The sequence below is a fragment of the Fukomys damarensis genome, unplaced genomic scaffold, assembly GCF_012274545.1.
Source record: "Fukomys damarensis isolate Sample0158 unplaced genomic scaffold, DMR_v1.0_HiC HiC_scaffold_11, whole genome shotgun sequence".
Classification (NCBI taxonomy): Eukaryota; Metazoa; Chordata; class Mammalia; order Rodentia; family Bathyergidae; genus Fukomys; species Fukomys damarensis.
In genome coordinates, this window is record NW_022900923.1 from 37,085,494 (window position 1) to 37,111,554 (window position 26,061).

At 38.2% G+C, this 26,061-nt stretch overlaps 1 protein-coding gene across 1 annotated transcript in view; it reads left to right on the forward strand.

The window, feature by feature from the left end:
- Crb1 (crumbs cell polarity complex component 1) overlaps window positions 1–26,061 on the forward strand; it is a 143,132-nt gene that overhangs the window by 106,753 nt on the left and 10,318 nt on the right.

A 26,061-nucleotide genomic window follows, 5' to 3' on the forward strand; every position in this document is an offset into this window, starting at 1 on the left:
GAGAGAGAGAGAGAGAGAGAGAGAGAGAGTAGGGATTACATCCCTGAAAATATAGAAAGACAATAACCTGATATTTATTACACAAATTATGCCACACGTACCGTTTCTGATTTTACAAGAGTTTCTTCCAACAAAATGACAATAATATTTTCTTTATTCCTTTTTCTCCCAATATTTCTCCTTTCCACACAAATGCAATAACTTTTTGTCCATTTCTGATAAGTTCATGAATTTGTGGACTTTTCTGTTAATTTTTAGTGACTAATTGTCATTTATATTAAATACCTTTGTGTGGATGTTTTCTACCAAAGGAGATGTTATATGAAAGGGACACTTTGAGTCTATGAATTAATTCATAACAGTTAAAATAACAATGGCTTGCTAGATGTCATTTTGTGAATGTGTCTGTGTCTTTAGGAACTGCTTTTAGGAACTGTTTGAAAATGTGAGGATAATTTATCCATTGGAAGATAGCCAAAGCACATTTAGTTCTAACTTTTTAAGAAAGGGTTTTTTCTATGGAAATGAACAAGGTGAATATACATGTACCTTTCAAAACAGAAAAGGACAAACAGCATATAATACAATCAAAGAAAATTAGTTCCATTTTATTTTGCAATAATAATAGATTTTAAGTAGCTAATTCATATCGGTATAGTATTGGCAGCCATTTCAAACTGACTGAAATGTTTTCTTTAAACTCATTCAATTCCTTCACATCCAAGGCTGTGTGTACCATACCATGGTTTCCAATTATCCTTTCCAAAGTGGTAGAGACTTGGAGAAATCTCTTCCACCAGTATTGAAAACAAGTACATATTAAACAGGTTATAACCAAAAACTATATATGTACTTTTTGCATTTACTCTCTTTTAGAATAGCTATAGTTGTGCGTTTATGGGCCATTCCTAAAGTTATACGTACTCTTCCAAATATATTTAAGAAATATTCACTCACAGTCTCTTTCTTTGTACAATTCTGATGTCTCTATTGTTACTGTAAATGTCAGTTGCTTTTCTAATTTTCCAAATATGCTGTCATAATATATTTAACTTAAAAAATACTTTCTCTTTTTTCTTTCTCCTTCTGTATTTTCAGCTGTGTTCTATGTGACTATGGCTTTTACACATTTTCACAGAAAAATAAAACCTTTTTTTCTGCACCCCACATCTTTTCTCATCTTCTGGTGATGCTTATCTTTGTTTGCCTTGACTGTTTCTTGCAATATAAGGTTCACAAGCCAGACACACACACACACACACACACACACACACACACACACGCACACACACACACACACACCTCAGTTCAACACAGAAGCTAGTGCTGATCTCCTGAATTGTGACCTATTTCCTACATGTGCTGTTGTAAGTAACACTGTGCTCTGGAGGTCAACATCTGGTGTCCTTCTTCTCTCTGGTAAGTAATCGTCTAGTTGGCACTGTAGAATGGCCGGCTTCCTAGTTGTTCTTACAGTGTCCCTGTAAAAGTGGTCTTCTGAGTTCAATCTGGCCCTACAGAGATGTCAGCCTCACTAAGGGACACATAATACACACCCTCTACTCTGGACAGACCTTCTAAAATATGGCTCGCATTTACTTGAATAAAAACTAATTTCATTCTCATTTTTCTGATTTAATATCTGAACTAAAAGGGCTGTGTTTCTGGTGTCAGCTGTGCTTCCCCCTTCTGAGCGTGCGTGTGTGTGTGTGTGTGTGTGTGTGTGTGTGTGTGCGTGCGTGCACATTATCATCCCTTTTGAAGAACAGAGAAGTAGAACGCATAGGCAGATTTGGGGAAATTGGTGTTTTGATAGCAAGAGAAGCAATATAATTCAATTATTATCATTTGAAAACTTATTCTGTACCCACATTGCAAGAAAGCATTTTTAAATACATGACTTAAATTTTTTCAATACAAAGTCAGTCAAAATTTCTTACCTTCTACATTTTTTTTGAAAGATGCTTTTTCCATTTCTGGGTTTTAAAATATAAATTATTCAGCCTCCACTTTTCAAAATTAGAATGAAGCTTTTCCTAGAACCAGTGCTATGTAAAATTTGAGTTTGTGATGTAAGACATCTGTTTCTCAACTGCCAATATTATTACTAATACAGACTATTTTACTTCTCTGTTAACTTTTTTGGATTTATTCAACAAATGTTCAATGAACACCTATTATCTGCTATGCCGCATAGTAGGAACTTCAGACACAATGATGAATTAGATATGATATTTGTTTCAGAACAGGCTGAAAGCCTCAAAAAAAATGTGAGTAAACGGAGAAGAGCAGGTGGATCAGGGTTAGGATGGAACTAAGTACTAGCTGTAAGAGTCACATAGGAAGAACATTTTGCTGTCTTAAAAGTGGTTATGGAAGGCTGAGGATTTAGCTCAGTGGTTTGGTGGCCTGCCTTGCAAGCGCAAAGATCCGAGTTCAATCCCTGGTACCCTCCCCCTAAAAAATTGGTTATAGAGGATCAGGGATGTTTCCAAAAGGGGAAGCTTAGATTTGAAGGTAAGTGGGAGCTGAACTGTAGGAGGAGGTATGGAGCAGCCGAGAATGTCCCCAGCGAAAGGGGCTGCAGAGGGTGGGCCACGTGGCCAGAGCATGGGTGGGAGTCAGTAGGGCTGGGGCTGGAGAAAACTATGTAGACCTTTTAAGCCATGGCAGAGACCTTGGTTTTTCATCCGAAGAACAACAGCGAATCTTTGAAAGGTTTCAAACAGAAAAGTCACATAATTACACTTGTACTTTCAAAGATCACTCCAGCTTCTAGGTAAAGGATGAATTCAAAATAAAGGCAAGACTAGATCCAGAAAAACATGGTTAAAGGGCCATTTCAGAAATGGAGATAAGTGAAAGGAGATTTTATGCTACTTTACGTAATTGAGGGTAATGTAGGAAAGGGGGTGGATTAACAAAATTTAAAGCAGGAGACCTTGTGATTTGGAGAGGTTGTAGGTCTAAGGTGGTGATATATTACTTGTGGGGAAAATAATTTTTTAAACATTCATCAAGTAAATGAATAAAAATAAAGTTTTGTAGGCTATCTACATCAGTAATTAATCCATTATTCCAGTGTGTAGTTCAAGAAATAAACTCGGGCTGTACCTCAAACTTAAAAAAACACACCTATATTTCCACCCAATGTCTAATGGCACAGGAGTCTGGGTATGGCTTAACTGGGTCCTATGCTCAAGACCTTACAAAGCAACATCAACTGGGGAAGTAGTTACATCCAATGCTCCACCAAGAAGAAACCACTTGCAAGTTCACAGAGTTTGTCGGTAGAGTCCAGTTCCTTATGGTTACGGTACTGGGGGCATCAGTTTTTTGCGACTGTTGACCAATGGTGGCTCCCTCATCCCAGAGGCATCCCACAGTCTCAGGCCACTTGGGGCTCCCCAGCATGACTGCTTACTTCCTCAAAGTCAAAATAGGAGGAAGAAATTCTACCAAGACAGATGTTACAGTCTTGTGTAACATAATCATGTAATCATAAAGTCACATGCATCCCCATACATGCCATCTTCTATCAGTTAGAAATGTCATGGTCACACCCACACACAAAGAGAGAGGGTCAGACACATTAAACACCAGAGGGGGAGATCGTGATGTCCAAGTTAGAGAAGTTTGCCTCATCACCTCCATATTTTCTTCTTCACTCTACGTCATACTTTCTCTAGGCCTCTCTTCCAAGTATGCTGGTCCATCTGTGTATGATCCACTGATAGATTTTTAAATTTCTATTACCTCTTAAATTGCCAGGCATTTTATTATCTTACAGACCAACCTTTTCTTTTGTCTATGTCCTATTTTTCACCATAATTGCAGCTCCTTATTTCATTTTCAGTACTTATGATCCTACTTAATAGTCATTTTAAGACTGTAATAATTCAAACTCTTTGAATGCTCATTCTCCTTTTTTTCTTTCCTCAGAATTTACTCATGGGAGTTTTTCCTGTTGAGATTTGTATGTTGATGGGTGAACACAACTCTAAGAGTATGGTCCCTTCTCCTGTGGGAGCCTTTGTGCACTCGCTAAGTTGTAGAAATGTTTCTGGCCATAATCTTGCCTTGGTCTTTTGTTGGCAGCCAGGAACCTTATCAGTCTAGAGTCTATTTTTATGTTCCCTGTTTAAGGATTCTCACAATGTCTGGAGAGTCCCAGATGGGTTCCATATTCCATTTCACTATGAGCTCTTCATCAAAACACTCCAGAGTGCTTCCCTATTCTCATTTCTTACCTATTCTCTCACAGCAACTTTCTAGCCAGGTGGAACGTGGCTCCTACCTGCCATTCCTTTCTTCCTTGCTTGGAAAATTCCTGTCCTTCCTTAAATTCTCAATCTAATATGAATCCTCCAGCATCCTTTCCCCAACTGCCCCAGGAAAAGGTCACTATTTTATTCCTGCTCTTCTTTGTCACTTTCTGTCATTCTTCTTGTACTTATTATTGGGTAATATAGTCACCTAAGCATATCCACATCAGCCAGTGTTCAGTAATAACCCTCTTGAGACAGGGACTGTCTAACACATGGGACATAGCTTTGCAAGTGTTTGTAAGAATTTTCAATTTGTAATGCATGAGGAGTTTAAAAAGTGCATTTGTTTCTTATCTTGATATATTGCTGTTAATAAAAATAAATGCTAATCTGCCTAGCGTAAAGTTTATTGTGATATATTTGTAGTGAAGTTGTATTGTCTTTGTAATACAAATAAGCTCTTATTCCTAGTAGTATGACAATGTCAAAAGGGTAGTGATTATGCCAGTTTTTCATTTTGATTTCCATTAGTTATAGCAGCATAGTTATAACGGGTGCTGTACAATCCTTACCGACTAATTCCAACACCATGTCATCTTGAGATTGGCCTTCATTAATTTACTTTGTCTTGCACACGAGTTCTATTTTTGTTTCTTTGTCTGATAACTTCAGATTGTGCCTTGAGCACTGCAGATTATGTTCTAGAGACTGTAAATTTTTTTTTATTTTTTGTATTTCTTCAAAAATATTCTGTCTTAGCAAGAAGCCAGTTAGTTCATTCAAGCTCCCATCTTTGGGGTGAAGCTCTCTGTGTTGTACCTCAGCTGCACCCTTCTGCCTCTGGCTGAACTGCTTGTTGTCTCCCCCACCAGCACCTTGCAGAGCTTAGCCGGAGACATGAGCAGAAATCATTCTCAGAACTCGGGGCTCTGTAGCTCTTTCCTACAGAATTTCCTGCAGAATTATAGTTCTCTCATTTTCAGAATTTTCCTCTTCACTGTTTAGCTCACAAGTGAGCTTTGACTCCTTTGTCTGGTTCTTCAAACCTATAAGATCACAGATTTTTCTCCTAGCTTTAGTTAATCAAATGTTGTCGATTGGGTACTATGCTCAGAAAACAGGCTGGAATGAAAAGAAGTGAAAATCACCTAGTGTTTTCCTTGCTTCTGAATTTAATCACCCTATAATCTAATTCATACTTTAGCTATTCACCTGTGCTCACATGTTTTTGTTTTTTAAAATTCTATACATATTTTACTTTTTTATCTACCTAAAGGTTTGCTTTTTTTTAAATATTTTTTTCAGCTTTAATTGAGTTTATTGGTACATTTTAGGGATACAGTACAGTTACATTCATTGTTGGGATCTTGTACCTCTACATGACAAGTCTTGATTCTCATTTTTTCCCCTTACCTCTGCCCTCCCTTCACCCCCTCCTCCCCTCCCCATCTACAAACACTTTATTTTCATCTTTTCATTCTCTCACATTTTTTTCTTTTCCCTTTTTACTCTTCCCCTACCCATCCCACCTTCGCTACACCTTTAGCTCCTTTCTTCCCATTTCTAAATGTCAGTTAATAAGAGTTACTTTGTTGTTGCCAGAAATTGAAACTGCAGTTTTTAATGGATCATCTTAAACTGTGTTAATGTAAGTATGTGGCCCCAGAAAAGGGGATGTGATTTTCCTTCTGACCTCTGAACTGAGTAGGCCACTTCAGTAGAGTGGGGTTTGCCTTTGGACATTACTGGCAAGGAAAATGTTGATGACTACTGGAGCCCAGATAAAAGCATTATAGAAACAGTGAAGTGATAAAGCAGTGCTTTCTCAAGAAAGAGAAGTCTTAAGGAAAGCATGAAACTATCTGTACATGTTTCAGTGGTTATCATGAGAATGTAAAAGTCCATTTGTTCTATATCAACACAGAGAGAAGAAATGAGATAAAGGATTAGAATTTATAGGAAGATTCCAAGTCAGAAAAAGGGAAAGCAAACTAACATTGGAACAGTTCGATAATGTAATGAATTGATTTGCACAAAAGTGAACTCCCACCCCGGACACCTTCAAATGGAAACTGAGAGGCCCCATACATCAGAAATACTGCAGAAGACACTCACAGGATGACTGAGAGAGATTCATGGACTGGAAATGTCTTAAGCATTATGATTGATTGACTAAGCACAGATAATGCACTTTGTACACAAAGTTGTGGTGTATGTAACTCATGATATAAAAACTCATGGTCTAGAAGGAGAAAAGAAATTTGAATATTTTAGTTGAAGGAAGCATAGTATGAAGGACAAAATACTTGATAAAATCACCTAATAATTTGGAGAAAGGTAGGACTGGGAAGGATATATTTGGACTTTTCTGATCATTAACCCACTGGGTCATGTTATAGTGAAGAGATGCTTAATGAGAAATAGCTGTATTTTTAGGGCACTGATTTATTATGCTGAATGCTCAGTAACTGAAAACCAGACATCATCAACTCTGTCCTGTTTACCATCTGAAAGACACCTTTATCAGAGCAAGAATAGGCTGGGCCTGGGTGCTTGTCCAGTGATAGTAAACTCTTCTCCACATTGTAAAATGAGTTACAGAACTCATTAACCTAAGACAGAGAATCAGAAATAAAAATACAGCACAGTGCAGCGAGGACTTGGAGTCATTTATAGTGACAGAATCCTACATAGTTCATGAGAGAGGAGGGGTTATGCTTCATTGTAAAGGCTGACGTCAAGGACAATAGGGACGGGAGCGCCCCCTCGGGCTTGGGTTGCAAACAGCAGTGGCCAATGGCACAGCAGTCTTACTCTGTGTGACAGACAATTCATTTGTACTCTGAATTTGGCCTGCAGAAAAGAGACACCCAAAATGACATTCAGTTCAAATTACAATTTTAAAAAAGCATTCACTCATCACTGACTCTCCACTAATGAGGATTCATTAGGGAGGAAATACGGCACTCGATATTTTTCCAGAGGAGACATGTAAATGGCCAACAGGTATATAAAAAGATGTTCAGCTTCACTAATCATCAGGAAAATGCACATCAAAACACCTCACATGCGTTTGGATGGCTGTTATCAAAAAAGCAAATGAGAACAAGTGCTTGTGAGGACGCAGAGAACTTGGTACCTTTGCACACCTGGTGAGACCGCACATGCACAGCCACTGTGGAAAACAGCATGAAGTTTCCTCAAAAAATTTAAAATACAAGTATTATACAATTTAGTAATCCTATTCGTACATCCAAAAGAATTGCCGTCAGGATCTCAAAGACATTTCTAGACTCCCATGTTCATTCTGCAGTGCTTTTTTTTTTAAATGAAGACGAATAGGTAAAGAAAATTTGGCATTCATTTGTGATGGAATATTATTCAACCAGAACAAGACTCTGACAGGTGACACGAGGACAGTGAGTTAGCTGAAGTCGGCCGAGCACAGAAGGACAAATACAGCAGGATTGCGTTTTACATGGGATATCTAAAATGGTCACTCATGAAAGGGAAAAGTGGACTGGTGGTTTCCAGGGGACGGGAGAGGAGGAAACAGGGAGTTGCTATCCCTGCTGCACTTTGGAAATTTGTTAGGATGGTAGATTTCACCTAAGTATTCTCCACACAGATAAAAATTAATTATTTAAGGGAATTAAAAAATCATTTAAATGGAGGGAAATAAATACAATAAAAATAGTTTCTGCGTGTTATTTTGATGTGTTAGTGAGTCCTCAAATCAGTTCTGATTTAGTTCATTAACCTGTTTTCTTTTCCTCTTTTCACACATTATTAAGATTTCTGCTTCACCGACTATAATGACTGCTCTTCATTTCTTCTTGTGAGGTCATAGCTGCAAGCTTTCCAGAAATTATGGGACCTACACTTTCATCTTCGGAACCCATTTCTTCTTTATGTATCTAAAATAGGATGCAAACAGGCGGTGAGGAGAGACGAATCCTGCACGGGAGTTGTGGACCTGCTGAATTGTTCAGCGTTAAGCAGTAAACGCGGGAAATAGGCTGATGGTCAGCGTGGAGCTGACTACCTTTCCATATCACGTTACATTTCGTTACCTGTCAGGCCAAACTTCTCAACAACTAAAATGTCCCTGAAATGATCGCCTTTACAACACTGCACTTAAGGAAACCAGTTTTTAAAATAATGCATTTATATGTTCATCGCCATTTTTTAAGGGCCCGTTACAGCAAGGCCCTGAGACAGCCACGGTAAGCTACTAAAATACGGTGCACACAAAGGATGGGTTCTGGCTCCGGGGAGCTTAGACAACAGAACCAAGCCCATAGTTCCTTGCATGGAGTGTTTCAACTTTCTAAAATATGGAGTTATTTTGAGATGTGCCTACACTGACGTATGTTGGTTATGTGAAGGATAAACACATTTGTTGTCCAAACGGGTTAAACAAACTTTGAGAGTGAAAGAAAATGATATTAATAATTATGCTAGCACAACAGCTTAAACTGACATCGTTCTGGAAAAAAAAAATTGATTGCATCTTGTTGTCATTTTAGAATTTCCCTTATATTTTATTCAAGGAGAACTTTGGGCACTTGGTCTATTTATTCATCAAAAGCAAGGTTGTGACAAAACAAACTGAAAATTGTCTGCAACTGTATACCATGCTGTTTTCTAATATAATATGATGTGACTTTAGTTTTTCATACTTTTATATGCAAGAATGGAGTGTATATTACCAGGAATGGTGGTGCAAGGAGGCTGAGGCAGGAGGATCGCTGTGAGTTTGAGGCCAGCCTGGGCTACCTAGTGAGTTCAAGGCCAGAGTGAACTGTGTTGTGAGATCCTGTCTTAAAAAGTGGAGTATGTAAATACATAAATATATATGAACTTTTTAAAATGACTTATATTGTGTTGCTTTTAGGAAATGAGACTACAGATCATTAAATCTGTTAGCGCATCTTTTTGGTGAGAACAAATTAAGTTAATGTAGAAAACTAGACATATGGTAGCAGGAATTTCATATTTGAATAATCTTGAATATCAAGAAAAATTACTTAAAGTTGCTAATTGCTCAATATCATTTTTTACTTAAAACTTAACATGGTTCATAATTTTTGTTCCTGGAATAGCTATCTATACATGTTTTCCTAATCTTCATAATATTAAAAAGGATCCCTCTTTTTAAAGTTTATAAAGACTAAAACTATTATTACCCCTTTCTCATGATGATAAATTCTGAAACACAGATCAGTTTCTTGTAAATTGTAGAAATGTATTTAAGAGTAATTATATACAGAAAGCAAGGAGCATATCAAATATGACATCCAAAAACAAGCTTTTTGTATTGAAATGTATTTCTTCATTTGGAAAACATATCCAGGATTGTCTTATTGTCAGTCTTTACATTAATTTCCTAAATAGTTTTGGACATCTGTTACTTCTATTCACTTGCCCTAGTATTTCTTTGATAACCCTATGCTGATAACAAGACAAGATAAAGGAAACCAAGGTACTCTACTATTTGTCATTTAAAATGCCAAAATCCATATTGGTGCCTGATAATAAAATAAAAATCTGTCTAATTAATACCTGAAATTCATGGAAAATATATATTTTAAAACCGATATCCTCCTTTGAATTTTCCAGTAGCCAGTTGGATATATTGTTGATAATAAATATGAACTGATTGATATAATAAATGACATGCCTTCGAAGTTCAAAATGACAATTTCGAACCTGGACAATCATCTGTGGGTGAAGGAGAGGTGTCCTGAAATTAAAATGGAAAAGACTGTACATATCAAGTCTAAAATTTGACCCATTTTCCTTACCAGATTCACAGGATGAGAAGGCCATTAGCGAACACTTTGCTGAGAACAATGTCTTGGGTATAAGGTAGCCCTACTCTCCAGTAGGGGAGTATTTTCATCCATGAACCACATTAACAGAAAGCCTATAACACACCGAATTGGAATTGATATAAATTAGACTCTTTCCCAAACCAATGCCAGAGGAAGTTTAGAAATATAAAAGCACAACCTGTAATATAATCACAAGGTCACCCAAGGACTCTCTCAGACCAGCTCTCTGGATTACATTTAACTCAATTTACTCTGCTGTTAGAAGAACCTTGCATTATATCCAAATGGACAAGGTTTATCACAGTCTTAGTGATTTTAGTGATTTGGGGAGAAAGGTATGTCCCTTCAAATTGAGATGAATGTGGTTGAATCATTAAAATCCATGGTCTTTTAATCCACCTGCTCTATACTAGGCAGGGTAGACCAGTGTTAAAACTTTGAAAAGATATTTTAAAGGATCTGTTGCTCATTGTAAAATCCTTATTTTGTTGTTTTCCTGGTCAAATGGATCGGTTTTCAAATCTATGCCTGCTGTCCTGTCCCCACGGGGAGCACCTGGAGTATCGTGTTCCCGTGCCATTCTCTGCCACAGCATCGTCCACTAACACTAAGTAAGGATGGCTAATATCGTGGAGTGTTCACTCTGGGCCAGAAACGGTGTTAAAGTCACGATGCACATTATCTTACTCATTGTTCACCAAAGTCTGAAGAGTTAGGCGGTGTCATTTTCCCTGTTTCCCTGATGAGACAAGACAGGAGAACAATTCTTTATAAATTCAGGGTCTGGCAACCATTCCTGGTACCATAGTGCTTCAGTATCTGCTGAAGGAATAAATGATGGATGAAAGAATGGCATGATATACACAGAGGAAGAAAGTATAACATTTCCATGAGTGGGGAGGGCGGAAAATGTGTTACACGGAAGATATGTGATCTCAAACATACGAAATGCTTAAAAGTTTTCTTCACAAAATAAGAAATACATTTCCCCTTGAAATGCATTTTTTTGTTTTGTTTGCTTGTTTGGTTTCTAAGTGTTAATTTGTTTTTCACTGGTGAAATTAATTCACAAATAGAGTTGTATGCCTCTCATCAGAGAGAGCTTAGAATACCCATGCTATGCCCTTGTTATACTAGTAGTATAAGTTCCACATTTCATCTATAATGATTTCTTGCCTTGGTGACTATTAGTTCTTTTTTCTATAGCTGCATTTTTATACTTAGGAGGAAAGAGAAAGGAAAACCTGAAAAATAACCATTAAAACCACAAACTTCCTTAGGGATCACTGAACAAACCTTATAGACACGAGAAAAGGAAGGAAATTTAAGGGATTGGCCCTCAAAGAGAGTCCCTGGCTCTCAAGACAGATTGTTGGGAGGACCTAAACATGAGAGGAAAATATGCCAAGATAAAGCAGGTGGTGCCAGAAGAAAAGCAGGATCTGAAAAAGAATCGGAGGAGCTCCCATGTACAAAGAAAAGCCGCAAGAACACAGAGATAGGCAGAAAGAGTTCTACATTTGCTCTGAAAATGACATTAAGCCCAAAGCCAATCATTTTTCACCAATCTAGCTGTTAGGAAAATCTTACAGAGCAGTTTTCAAATGTTCTCCGCTTTCAAATTCAGTGGGTTCTGAAGGGGTTTGTTGTCTGCTCCCACCTCCTCACTGCCAATTCCTCCTCCCTCTAAGCCACCTTCATGTGCAGTAACTGCTCCCCATGGGACAACTGACCTTCTGGTCTCTGAGGCAGGAAATCCAGCATTCTGCCCCTTCCTTAAGGTCCTGTGACAGTGCGGTGAGTTAGGAGTCCACACCTTGGCAAATCCGAGTAACAGAGATGCCGCCACCTTCCCTGGGCAACAGTGCCTCCCAGCAACACCGCTGGCAATGGTCAGGACACCGGGGGAGAGAAAGGAAGGCAGGTCATGAGCTAGCTAAATATAAGGTATGATCCCTGCCATAACAATGTCAAAGAAACTATAATCTCATTGTAGAGAAAGAGAGAAACTGTAAAATACACACGAACTAATCAACCCCTAACTTATGTTACTGAGTGAAAGCACAGCGTACCTCCACAGAAGTCTCGTCACTATGAAGTACTGCAACAGAGGGGGCTTTCATGGAGGAAATGGGAATTAAACTAGGCCGTGAAATACGTGAGTAAAGATCAGACGGGTTGAAGTGTGGAGACTATATAGACCCGACTGCAACGGCAAAAAAATGCTGGAAAATAATAAAGGGTAAAAGTGCATAAATTAAGAGTGGGGCTAGATGATGGGTTAAATTGCTAGAGCTTCTGTGAAAATTAATGCAGAGATCGAAGAATCTTTCCATAATTCTGTAAGGTGGGCTTGTGCTGTGTTTTCCTCTAAAGGATCTCCTATAGTTCGTGATTATTGCTGGCTTACGCTCACTTTCTGTCTAGAAGGGATCTGTCCATGCATAGGTTTGCTTATAAACAACAGAAGTTATATCTTTTTGTTTTTAAATTTTTTTATTGAGTTTATTGGTACATTTAGGGATACAGTACAGTTACATTCATTGTTGGGATCATGTACCTTTACATGGCAAGTCTTGATTCTCATTTTTTCTCCTTACCTCTGCCCTCCCTTCACCCCCTCCTCCCCTCCCCATCTACAAACACTTTATTTTCATCTTTTCATTCTCTCACATTTTTTTCTTGTCCCTTTTTGTTCTTCCCCTACGTATCACACCTTCCCTACACCTTTAGCTCCTTTCCTCCCATTTCTAAATGTCAGTAATCTTATTAGAATCTTATGCATTGTTGCAGAATATTCACACCAGGGAAACTATTTGGTATTTACACGTGTGGGACTTATTTATTTCACTTAGGAGTATATCTTCAATATGTATCCATTTTCCTATGAATGAATCTATTCTCTCGCTCTTTATGGCTGAGTAATATTCCATTTTACAGAAAAACCACAACTTCTTTATCCAGTTATATCTTTTTTAAATTAATTAATTTTATTGGTACATTTACAGCATACAATGTAATGGCATTCATCATTGGAAATTTGCATCTTTACATAATCCGTCTTGGTTCTTATTTTTCCCCATCCCCTGCCCTCCCTTCACCCCCTCCACCCCTCCCTATCTACAAAATTTGTTTCTGTTTTTTATGTTCCTCATGTTAATTCCATTCCCACCTTTCTTTTCCCCTTCTCCTCCCATTTCCCCTTCCCCTTTGCACCTTTTCTTCCTATTTCACATTACCTATTATACCTATTTGTCCTTATTTACACTTTCAGTTTCTCACACTGGAGAAACTATTCAGTATTTACACATATGCGTCCTATTTATTTCACTTAAGAGTATCATCTCAATGTGCATCCATTTTCCTATAAATGTCTCTAGTTTCTCATTCTTTATGGTTGAGTAGTACTCCATTTTATAAAAAAAAAAAAAACAATTTCTTTATCCAGTCTCCTGTCGATGGGCAGCCGGGCTACTTCCAAGTTTTAGCTATCATGAGTTGTGCTGCTATGAACATGGGTTCACATATATCACTCTGGTATGATTATTTTAATTCTTTGGGGAAGATACCCAACAGGGGGATAGCAGGGTCAAATGGGACCTGAAATCCTAGTAATTCGAAGTATCTCCATACTGATTTCCGCAGTGGTTACACCAGTCTACACTCCCCCAGCAGGGGAGCAGGGTTCCTCTTTCCCCACATCCCCACCAACATTTGTCATCAGTTGATTTCATGACAGCATTCTTTCTGGAGTGAGGTGGAATCTCAGTGTCATTTTCATTTGCATCTCTAGAATGACCAGTGATGTTGAACATTTTTTTGTGTTTATTTGCTATTTCTACTGCTTTGTCTGAGAAATGTCTGTTCATTTCAGATGCCTGTTTTTAGATTGGGTCTTTAAATTTGGGAGGCCTGAATTTTAAAGTTTTTTAAATATTCTAAATAAAAGACCTTTAAGGAAAAGCTGGTGAAAAGTTTTTCCCATATTGTGGGTTGTCTCTTCACACTATTGGTTGTTTCTCTTGCTATGAAGAAGCTTTTTAATAAGGAGAGATTCCACTTGTTAATTGTCTGTGCCAGTTTCCTATATCAATGTCTTCAAGAGTTCTACCTAACTTCTCTTCTAGCCAGTTTAATGTTTCTCTTTTACTATCTAAACCTTGAATCCATTTCAATTTTAGTTTAGTGCATGGTGAGAGATGCGGGTCTAGTTTTAATCTTTGGCAAGTTGAAACCCAGTTTTTCCAGCACCATTTATTAAAGAGGCTGTCTTTCCTCCAGTGAGGGTGTTTGGCTCCTTTGTCAAAGATGAGGTAGCTGAGTGTATCTGGACTTGTTTCTCCAACTTCTAATCTGTCCCGCTGGTCCTCAGGTCTGTTTCTTTAGCAGTATCATGTTGTTTTCATCACTGTTGCTCTGTAGTATAGTTTCAAGTTGGGGATTGTGATATCCCCCACCTTGTCTTTATTGTCTAAGATTGCTTTTCTTATTCTAGGTCTCTTCTTGTTCCAAATGAACTTTTAGATTGTTTTCTCAAGGTCTGTGAAGTATGCTCCTAGGATTTCAATTGGGATGGCATTGAATCTATACAGCAGTTTTGGTAGTATGGCCATTTTCACTATGTTGAGTCTTCCTCCCCAGGAGCAAAGGATGTCTTTCCATTTTCTGATATCCTCTTCAATCTCTTTTTTCAAAGTGTTGTAATTTTCAGAGTAGAGGTCTTTGACTTCTTTCATTACGTGGATTCCTAGGTATGTCAACTTTTTAGATACTCTTGTGAAAGGAATTATTTGTCTCACTTCTTTCTCAGTGAGTCTGTTTTTCATGTACAGAAAAGCTATTGATTTCTGTGGCTTGACATGAATCCCACTTGGTCAGGGTGTATGATCTTCTTAATAATCTGCATTCTATTTGTGAATATCTTATTGAAGATTATCGCATCGATGTTCATTAGTGAGATTGGCCTATACTTCTCTATTTCACTTGGGTCTTCCTCTGCTTCGAGAATAAAGATGATGCTTGCTTCCTGGAATGAATTCAGGAGTACTGCTTCCCTTTCAACTTAGTTGAAGAGTTTAAACAGGAGTGGCAGTAGTTCCTCTCTAAATGTCTTGTAGAATTTATCAGTGAAGTCATCTGGACCTGGACTTTTCTTGGTTATTTTTTAATTACATTTTCATGTTTAGATTTTTTAGGTCATCTCCATTTAACTTTGGTAATTCATGCAAATCTAGGAATCTGTCTTTCTTATGCTTGTGTTTTTTTGTTTTGTTTTGTTTTGTTTTTTGGTACTGGGGATCAAACTCAGGTCCTTCTGCTTGGGAGGCAGGTGGAGGAACCACTGAGCTAAATTCCTGGCCCTGTTTCTTCTGTATTTTCCATCTTGTTGGTGTATAGTTTCTCAAAGTAGGCATTGATGAACCTCTGGATTGTATTGTTATCTTAGCCTCCATTGCATTAATTTCTGCCCTGATCTTTATAATTTCCCCCATTGTATGAGCTTTGGGTTTGTCCTGCTCTTCTTTCTCTAGCAGCTTGCGGTTCAGCATCAGGTTGTCTAATTGAGCTTGCTCTGTTTTCCTGAGTATTCACTGCTGTGAATTTCCCTCATAAGACTGCTTTCATTGTGTCCCATAGATTCCAATATGTTATATTGTCACTGTCATTTAATTGTAGGAACTATCTGATTTCTTCTTTAATTTCCTCTGTGACCCATTGATTATTCAAAAGTGTGTTGGTCCATTTCCATGTGTTCATGAAATTCTTGCAGTTTCTTTTGCTACTGATCTCCAATTTCATCACACTATGGGCTGATAATACAAAGGGGATAACTTCAATCCCTTTGAATTTACTTTAACTAAACATGTTCTATGAGCGAGGATGTGGTCTACTTTGGAGAATGATCCATGTGCAGCCAAAAAGAATGTGTATTCTGATTTTGTGGGGTGGAACACTGTAAACATCTGTTAAGTTCATTTTTTCAAGAGTTTGATTCAGTTCTACTATTTCATTGTTTATTTTTTGTCTGGTTGATTTTTCTATCTGTGACAGAGGACTACCACTACAAATATATTAGAGCTTATATGATTTTTTCATGTCTGTTAGTATTTGTTTTATACAGTTGGTTGCACTTGTGCTTGGTGCATATATATTTATGATTGTCATCTCTCCCTCTTGGATTTTTCCCTCTACAAGGATGTAGTGTCCTTCTTTGTCTCTCTTAATCAATGTTGTTGGAAATTCACTTGATCTGCAAAAGGATAGCTACTCCTGCTTTTTTTTTTTTTTTTTTTTGGTTCCTGTAGCATGGAGTATTGTTTTCCACACTTTAACTTTCAGTCTATGAGTTTCTTTTTGAATTAAATGTGTTTCTTGTATGCAGCATATTGTTGGATCTTGCTTCTTGATCCATTCTGCTAGTCTATTTCTTTTGATTGGTGAATTGAGACCATTAACATTGATGATTATAACTGATATGTATTGACTTATCCTTGTCATGACTTTTTCTTTTTGTTGGACTCTCCCCCTTTGCATTTAATTTCTTGCCGTGTCTGATGGATGCATTCTGTTGGGCTTCATGGAGTTGTGATTACCTTGTCTTTTCCTAGGATATTGTTTAAAATTTTTTGGAGTGCTGGTTTGGTATTCATGAAGTTCCTACGTTTCTCTGTGCCATGAAAGTATCTTATTTCTGCATCAATTTTGAAAGATAGTTTTGCAGGGTAAATCAACCTGGGTTGAAGGTTGTTTTCCTTTGAGGCTTGAAATACATCCCTCCACACTCTTCTTGCCTTGTGGGTTTGTGTTGAGAAGTCTTCCGTGTTTCTGATGGGCTTTCCCTTGTATGTGATTTGTTTCTTTTCTCTAACTGCTTGTAGAATTTTGTTCTTCGGTTGGGTTTCTGGAATCTTAAGTATTATATGCCTATGTGTAGATTTTTTTTTTTTTTATCGTGGCTAGTTACAGTCCTATAAGACTCACTCTCTGTATTTCAGGTTCTTTTCCCCTATTCAGGAAGTTTTCTTCCATTACTTCAGTGAACAGTTTTTTTATGTCATCAGGACTCTCTCCTGTTTCTTCATTGATTCCAATCATCTAGAATTGTCTAGCAGTTGATGGATAGATCTCTCATGGTCCCTAACTATTTTTAAGGGATTTTTCTTTTCCTGCTTACTAATTGCAATCCTATCTTCTATATTTTAAATTCTGTCCTCGCATTGGCTCATTCTGCTGCGTAAACTTTCAGTGGAGTTTTTAACCTCCTGGGGATCTGTTTGCACTTGTTTTATGGATTCCATTTGTTTTCTATGTTGGGATTCCATCATGTTTCTCAGCTACTCTATTTTTTTAAAATCTGTGTCCTGTGCTATGGGCACAATCATGTCTTGTACTATGGGCACAATCTCTGCTGTTATCTGATAAATTACTTCTAATTTCATTTTTCCAGGTCCTCTTTCATTGCCAGTTCAGGAAGTCCAGGTGGTTGAGTATCATCAGATTGTTCCATCTCATTTCCTTTTGTGGTTGCCTTAGGTGATCTGGAAGTCTGTTTTTGGGACTTGTTTCTGTGCCTTCTCAATTCAACAGATGCAGCCTGCTGTGCCTTTGTTGAGGCAACTTTTTGCTCACCAGTGGTCTTCAATTCTCAGCAAGCCACCAAGCAGTCTTTACTCGGCTACTCCCCAGTACACCAATTCCTGGGTTCAGAATGGTGGCCTTCTGGAAAACTGAGCTGACCTGTTGTCTGGGTGAGCTTCTGGCTGGGCCTGTGCACACTTGGGATGGTATCTAGGTATGCCTCTTGCTGTGCGCCTTATGTAGCTGTTGTCAGAGGTGAGGGGCTGGCTGGAAGATGTGTATCCCAGTTCCTGCTGTCTGTGTAGGCTTCTGGCTAGGGTCTTCAGGCACTTATCAGTGGTATTTGGGTGAGCCTCTGGTTGTTGCTTGTGCATCTGTGTACATCTTTTCCATGTGGACCCTTGGCTGTGGCTGATGGTATGGTGGAACTCTGGATGAAGCCTGCATGCCTATGCAGCTGTTTTCTAGGAGGCCTGTGGTTTGGGGACATGTGCCAACATCTCTGGGGGCAGGGTGGGCCCCTAGCTGGGACCCACTTGCAGCTGTGCCACTCTGGCCCACAGGGCTGCTTCCTGGGATGTGCGTTCACTTACCAATGCTATGGTGAAACTCTGGATGAAGATTGTGTGCCTGTGACAGAAATTATATCTTAACAGTTCTGGAAACCAGGAAATCCAAGATCATCATATTAGCAGATCTGATTATTGCTGAGATCCTACTTCCTGGGTCATAGCTGTCTTCTCCCTGTGTCCTTGTCTTCTGAATGGAATATTCTCACCTTCTAAAGCCATCATCTCCTCACACTACCATCTTAGGGTTCAGGTTTCAACATATGAATTTTAAGGAAACACAAACATACCATAGCAGGATATTATGCTGGCATAGTAGTAACCTTTTTAAATGATGATTTTATCATCCATAAAAACCCCTCAATGGTACTCTTTGACTTACCCTTTTTTATTGGGAGCTTTATTAAAATAGCTCACAGATATGAAGTATTTCTTGAACATATATTTGAAGGCGCTCGGTTTTTTTAAACGAGTTTACTAATACATATATTATTTAGCCCAGTTTTTTACTTTTTCTAATTGAAAGTTTTCTCTGTGCATAGTTTTGTTACTAAGTTGTTGCTAGTCTCATTTTAAGCCTTTTAAAACATTCATCGGAATCCTTTCTAAAGTTCCTACTAATTTATTAAAGTTTAAGGTCTCTGATTACCTCTCTCCTCTCCCTCTCCTCTGCCCCTAACTCTTCTCTGGACCAAAGACATGTTTTGGTCTGGGGAGGTTTGGGTGTAACCAGATTAAGACCCTCTTCATGAAAAATTAAATACCAAATAGTTTCTCTGGTGTGAAAAACTAAAAGTGTAAATAATATCTAAATTGTATAATTGACAATGTGAAATAGGAAGAAAAGGGCTAAAGGTGTAGAGGAAGTGGGAAGGGTAGGGGAAAGGAAAAATATGAGAAAGGTTAAAAATGGAAACAGTCTTTGTAAATAGGGGAGAGGGAGAGGTGAAGGTAGGACGGGGTAAGGGGAAAACATGAGAACCAAGACCTGTCATGTGAAGGTACAAGATCCCAATGATGAAGGTAACTGTACTGTATACCTAGAATGTACCAATAAACTCAATGAGAAAAAAGTAAAATTTAGCAAGTGCCCTGGCTCAGCACCACTAAAAATGAATCACTGGGCAAAACACTTGTATTATTTTTTTGTTGTCTTAAAGTACATAAAACTAAGAAATGATATTTATTCACTTTAGAAACTGCCACAGTTGGTTGATCAATACAGAGTGTATCTTACACTGAACATTTCTGTGATTAGTGGGATCTATTTTCAGAGATAAGGAATCCAGGTGTGAGCTCAGTACAGAGGAAATCCCACAGGCTCAGGAATCAGAGGAATCTGTGCCAAGCGCTGTGCAACACTTGGAGATTGTTTTTAACCAAACTGCCCTCTCAGAAACTTCTAGAAGTGTTCATCTTTCTTCATTATTAAAAGGGTTTTTCAAAATAAGTGCCATTACATATAATTTACAAGTTTTTCATCAGACAAACAATGTCCAGGGAACTCTAAATTTTGGAAGAAGAGTTCCAGTGCAAATGAGGAAAATAAATAAGAAAGAGATGGTAAAATTTTTCTATGGCTCTAATGGGACCTGGTATCTATTTATTTTTACCATTAAATCCTGTGATTGCTAAAGCTAATCACAGCTGGCCTTATGTAAATTAACCTAATTTGCAGTTTCTTGAGGTTGAAGGTTGTGTGTGTTTGGTTGGGTTAGCTACATTGCCACTTAATTACCAATATAAATGTTCTCAAATTATAGAAACCAATATAAGCACCTCAATTTAAAATTTTCCCTAAATAATGACCCAGAGCATCACATTCAACCCATGAGGTGAGCAAAGAGAGGTGGCTTCTGTGTATAATTAGTCTCCTGCCTTGAAAGAGAAGTGGAATATTTCACAGGATCCCACTGTGGCTGGATGGGCAAGCCTCTCTCCTTTGATGGGAAGAAAAATGTAAATCTCCATAAAGAGGCATTGTGAGGTGGAAAGAGTCGGTAGCAAGACACATGGAGTTGCCCAGCAGGCACTTCAGGGCAGAAAACATTTGAGGCGCTACCTCTACATCCTTGAATTAAATATTTTGTGAAGGAAGGTAGGCTGCATCCTGTGTGTTAGCTCACACAGCTAGAACAGAGCTAGAACAGAGCATACCTTGCTTCGATTTCAGTTTAAAGATGTGCCCACAGGTTTACTCGTTCCAGTGACTGCAGGTTGCAGTCATGATCACCAGCTCCTAGGTTCTCCTGGTTCCGAGTACAGACTACCCCAGGCTAATACACAGATCTGTAGTCTTCCCCATCCTCAGTGTGGCCCAAGTGTATCAGGAACTGCTCATAATTTACACTGGAAAGTGACACGTTTGTTTTATGTTGCCACTTCACTTGTCAGGTTTGCACACACACAAAACTGAGCATCTGCAAAACACCATCAACCCTGAAGACAACGGGGAGAAGAGAAACATATACCTATCGGATACAGCCTTCCAAATACTGAAAAGTGTAAGTCTTGAAATCACATGTTAAGTAAAACAATGTAATGAATCATAAGTTGTAGGAGTCCATGGCAGAGAACATGCCAATTAGAAATTTTGCTTTTATAGGTAAAATTAGTTAGATATTTTCTGCACTACACATGTGTAATGCTGTCTTTCTTGGTTTTGTGCATTGTAGTATAGGAGAACCTTTTTACATCTGACTTTCTATAGGCAGGAAGATGTCATTGCAATGAGACAATTTGCGTGCATTTTAGGGACTATTGCAGTTCCATCCTTATCAACAAGGATTATTGAATTCAAGCAGTATACTTGTGTACTTACTATTAATAATACTTCTATACTTTACATATAGTAAAATGCATACATATTTTCTAATAAATAATGTTCAGACTTTCTTAATTTTGCATTTATAAGAAGATAGGAGGTCCTATATATTGATTTTGAAACTCAGTGTTTCAAAAGAAGTATAAAATAGCTCTTCAGTTCTCCCAAGCTCCTGGAAACCTTTAGTCCTTTTCTTTTTTTTTTAGCTACCAGGGATCCAACTCACAACCTTATATTTGTGAGGCAGGTGTGGTGCTACTGGGTTAAATCCCCAGTCCTGAGACCTTAGATCCTTTTATCAATTGATCAAATGTCCCAAAATGTTCCTCTTTGTCCTCAAAACATTATGAATTTCTAGTCAGTCACAGGTAAAAGAATCAACATGTTTTGGGAATCCAAGTATAAATGCTGTAACATCCAAAAGAATTAAGCTACTTTTACTGGAAAGTTGGACAATGGATGTATAATTTTTAACTATGCATAAATTCCAAACTTTCCATCAAAGTCAAATTATGCTTATGCTCATCAAACCTGCGGTAGGCATTGATTCAAGAACCTGCTGATGGAGTGAAAATGTATGGAAACTTGTTAACAAGAAGTACAGTTATCTACATCTCAGCAAATAATGCCAGAGTGTCATGTTAGTGCTGAGCTCAGGCAGCCCGTGGCCAATGACGATCTTTCCTTGCTTCTCTGTTAATATTTACAGTTGGAAGCAATACATGGCTGCAATCTATGTGCTACACCTAAAAAAGGGAGCTGATGCCTTGATACCTTGTTTTCTGACACTGTGAAACACTGAAATAGCTACCTTCTTAATCATCGCCTGAGAATGTTCTGTGAAAACCAGAGGGTAGCACATGGCTGTTTTATACAAGCAGCAACCCTGGGAGATTTTCTGCATTGTTTTATTTCTTAAGAGACATGGTGGGTGTTAAAAATCGCAGGACTGAACATTGTGAATTATGGGTCCTTTCCTTTGTTCTCCTGCTGAATTTTTCAGCCTTGCACAGTGTTTGCACAGACGTTTTACCGCCCAGACACCTACTGTGTGTGAGGCATGTTCCCAGCACTCACAAACAAAACTCCCTGTCCATCATCTGTTTCATTGAAGTTTGCTTTCACAAGCAAAGCTCTCAAAAACAATTAAACACATTGACAAGCAGGGAAGCACGACTAGCTATAAAAGTACTGTACATAATAAGAGACCTGAAATGTAAAATAACTGCTGTTGTTGTTCTGTCAGTCCGTAAATACATCAACTGAGGCTAACAATTGGTAGATTTAGGGTCATGTCTACCTAGAACTTTGCCTAGAATGCAACTGTGCATAACTGAACAAACTCTGACAGTCCGGATACCGAATCTGCAGTTTACTAGTTGTATAACTTTAAATTGCTTAAATCATCTTTTAAGTAACCTCTGTATCATTAGAATGTTATGATAAGAAGGCAACATGAAAAATACCGAGAACATATTAAGTCCTTAGGTTGTAATTAATTCTCCTTTTCCTTTTTATGTCACGTTTTAGTTCTAAAGTATTTTACAGCTAATTCTGGGTACAAAATGGGCTAGATGTTAAAAGGATGAACTGTCCAGATAGGTTACGCAAATAATCAAAGATCTAGTTGTCATGTTTTTAGTAAAAATAACATATTCATTCCGGGTTCCTGAAAGTAGGACAAAAATCTTGAAAAAATAGTGGCAAACCAATGACAGTAAAAGAGAACAATGAAACCATGTGGCAGAAGACCAACTAAGAGTTGTGTAGGGGTAGAATGTCTTTTAATGCCGTGGTGGTTTCGGTTCGGTTCTACCACACAAAGGAGCCCTTGGTCTGGGGGAGCTGTAGAGCGAGTTCTGCTCTCCTGTTCAAGTTGTGGCTACTTTTCATGTTGCTCGTCACAGCAGATGGCTTCCTTTTACACCCCGCACTGTCAGTGGAATGTAAATGTGTCTCCTTGCAACATCGAAAATACTGAGGCTGTGTGTTTAATCTGCGCCGTGTAGGCAGAATGACCCTGAAAAGAACACGAGCCCAGAGCACGATGGGAGAGTTGGCATCAATCCTCGCAAACAAGGCAGAGGAGGATTTTTCAAGCCCAGTGACTAATCATGGTTTTCTTCCTGGGGCTCCTAACATAGCCTTATCCCTGAGGACTAGCAATCTAAATAGAGACCGAATAGAAAAGTTATAGACCCAGGGGAAGTATTTCTTAAAGGGCGGAGGAATACGGGAAGAAGGAAGGGGAAATTGTGCTCACCACAATATTGAAAATTCTTTGTTTATAGCTTTAATTCTGAGTTCTAAGCCTCTTGGGTTTAAGAAAACAATTTCCCTAGGTTTCGGATTTTTCAACTGAGGAAGTTGAATATTCTTTTAGAAATTACTTCAAAATTTAGAAAAAAAAATGTAAATAAGTCAGAATGACACAGAATATGAGAAAAGGCTGCAATCAAGGAGATTATCCAGAAAGAAAACCTCACATTATGAGAATATTAATAACAAGTGAAAGAACTATTTTAGCTGGATTATCTGATTATTTCTTAAGTAGGTTTTCAGCTTTAGGAAACAGGAATCTGGTCTTCATTTTATTAAAACAGCCACTATAAAATTAATCAGGTACAAAGAAGAGGATTTTTGTCCTTGCAGACTCAACTTTCTTAGGAAAGGGGCAGAGTTTCTGACACTTGAACTTCTCATTCTTTCTTGGGCAAGGATCTCTTAAACTATTATTTCAAAAATAGAAGACATTTTGAATATTATAATTACTATATGCATATCATATAGACTTACATATCCCACATGTAAAATAATAATTTCAGCTATACTATCTGATTCAATTTTATAATGAGCTCTAAAATTCTGTGCTTAGTTTATACATTGAGGAATTTCAATTTGGCAGTATTTTTAAACTAAAAGGAAAAATGCTGACAGCCCTTATTTTGATCTCCAAGAAGAAATGCTTTCGATTCCTCAGTAATAATGTAAACATGTCCTTTCTCTCAGTCGTGTGTTTCTGCATTTAGGTGAACCATTAGGAAAGACAAATATTCGTGTTGTTTTTTACCCCTATCCTGGTAATTTTAAACCTTCTAGACTTTTACCAAATGGCTTCCTTGGACTTTGAAAGCCAACTTCTGAGAGAACTCTTTAGTTGTAGACTAAATGCTATTTCAATAAGTCCACAATTGCAAAAGTTTGCATCATAGACAGTTGTCTGATACTTTGGTGTTTTTAAAGGTGCTACATGCTCAAAGTTCTAGCCATGTTCATTTCCATCTTTGCTGCCTCTTCCCTCCTCCAGATCCCTCTGTGTTTAGACATAAGCAAGTCTCAAAGTACTTGGAAGAGAGAAAGTTGTAGGGGAAAGGCTTGCCATTCCAGCTTGATGTGTATCTTTCGTCTTCCATGAGGCAGAGTTTAAAGCTGGGAGTCTGCTAATTTGATGTAAACTGACAGCGACAATAGAAATAGTTACTTCTGATATCATTTAAGGGAAGGCGCAGGGTGTAGACATTCATCAACGAAACACTAGAAGAAAAGGTTTTTATGTCTACGTTTGCTTTTCAAAATAAGAATAGAGCAAATGGCACAATAGATTATATAAACAAGGGCTTCAATGACAAGCTGTCAAAGTTAAGTAATACATGTTACATGGGTGGCTTGATGTCACACTTTATCACCTCCATGAGGGGAAGCCAATTTGAGTCTGGTCAATAACATACAACCTCAAGAGTTGGGCTTGGGGCAAAAGTGACGCGATAACAGCAGTGCTTGGTGACTTGGCATACACTTCTGCTGGGGTGGGGCCCAGTAGGAGTTGGCACTGCTGCATCTGGGGCATGTCGCCTTTTAAGCTGTATTAGATAGATAAACACATATGCAGGTATGTCAGAAGGGATGATGCTATTGGCTCTGATCCAGTGCAGTTCATGCTCTGGTAATTTAATGCAGAGCCAAGGAATAAGTAGAAGCTAGCATTTCAGAACCTGGATTTACTGCAGCCTCACAACTGTTGAAAATTAAACTACATGTGCTATAAGTTAGGGGTTACCAGGGTATCTCATTATAAGAGTCTATATTTTTTAGAGGCTGGAATCTTTGCTGAATTATGGGGGGACTTATTTGAATGTAGACTTGAACCAAATAATTTTCTGATAAGTTGACCATAAATCCTCAGAAAAGTAAGCTTTGTGTTCTCAGCATATCTATTGGCTTTTTGATCATTTTTATGGCTTCTCTTTTACTGGTCAAATTATCCTCATATGCCCATAAAGCTCTTTTGACATGGATTAAGTCAACACCAACCAATAGGCCTTCATTACTTTGGCAACTGGTTTTGATTTGGGGGCAATAAATATGATGACACAGACTAGATTACCTTCCTGAAGGAATAGGTGATAAGCCATAAGGATGTCAGGGATTTGGCATTCCTTTTCCTGCATAATGTGTAAATGAATTAATAACATCCTTCAACCCCCTGAAGAAAGTCAGACAGAAGAAATCAGAATGAGGCCAAGGTATTGGTTTCAGGTCAAGAGTGGCAACACCAGCAGATGATAGGAAGGTCCATGAACATCCACTGTGTGTCAGACACTGTGCTCGGAGCTGGCAGGCAAGGTTGGGGCAAAAATCTATGAGGAAACTAATGCATGATGTGATGGATGGCTTGGTATCTAGAAGGAAAGGGCTGTTCATCAGTGCAAACAAGGTTTACTGTGCAATGAATCCATAGAGGAGAGCAAACTCGGAAGGTCTAGAATAGCCAAGGAAGGGATGATAGATCAAACAAGAACTGCAGCTATGGGGGCCAGCTATGTTCATCATTAAAATCACTTTAAAAATATTTTTTCTAATATTTTTGGAAAAAGCTCAAACTTCTAGCGAAATCAGAGAAAAGGGTACAGTGAACATATGCCTACTCTTTACTCAGATTGACAACTTTTTAAAGTTTGCCAGATTTGCTTTATCTCTATTTATAT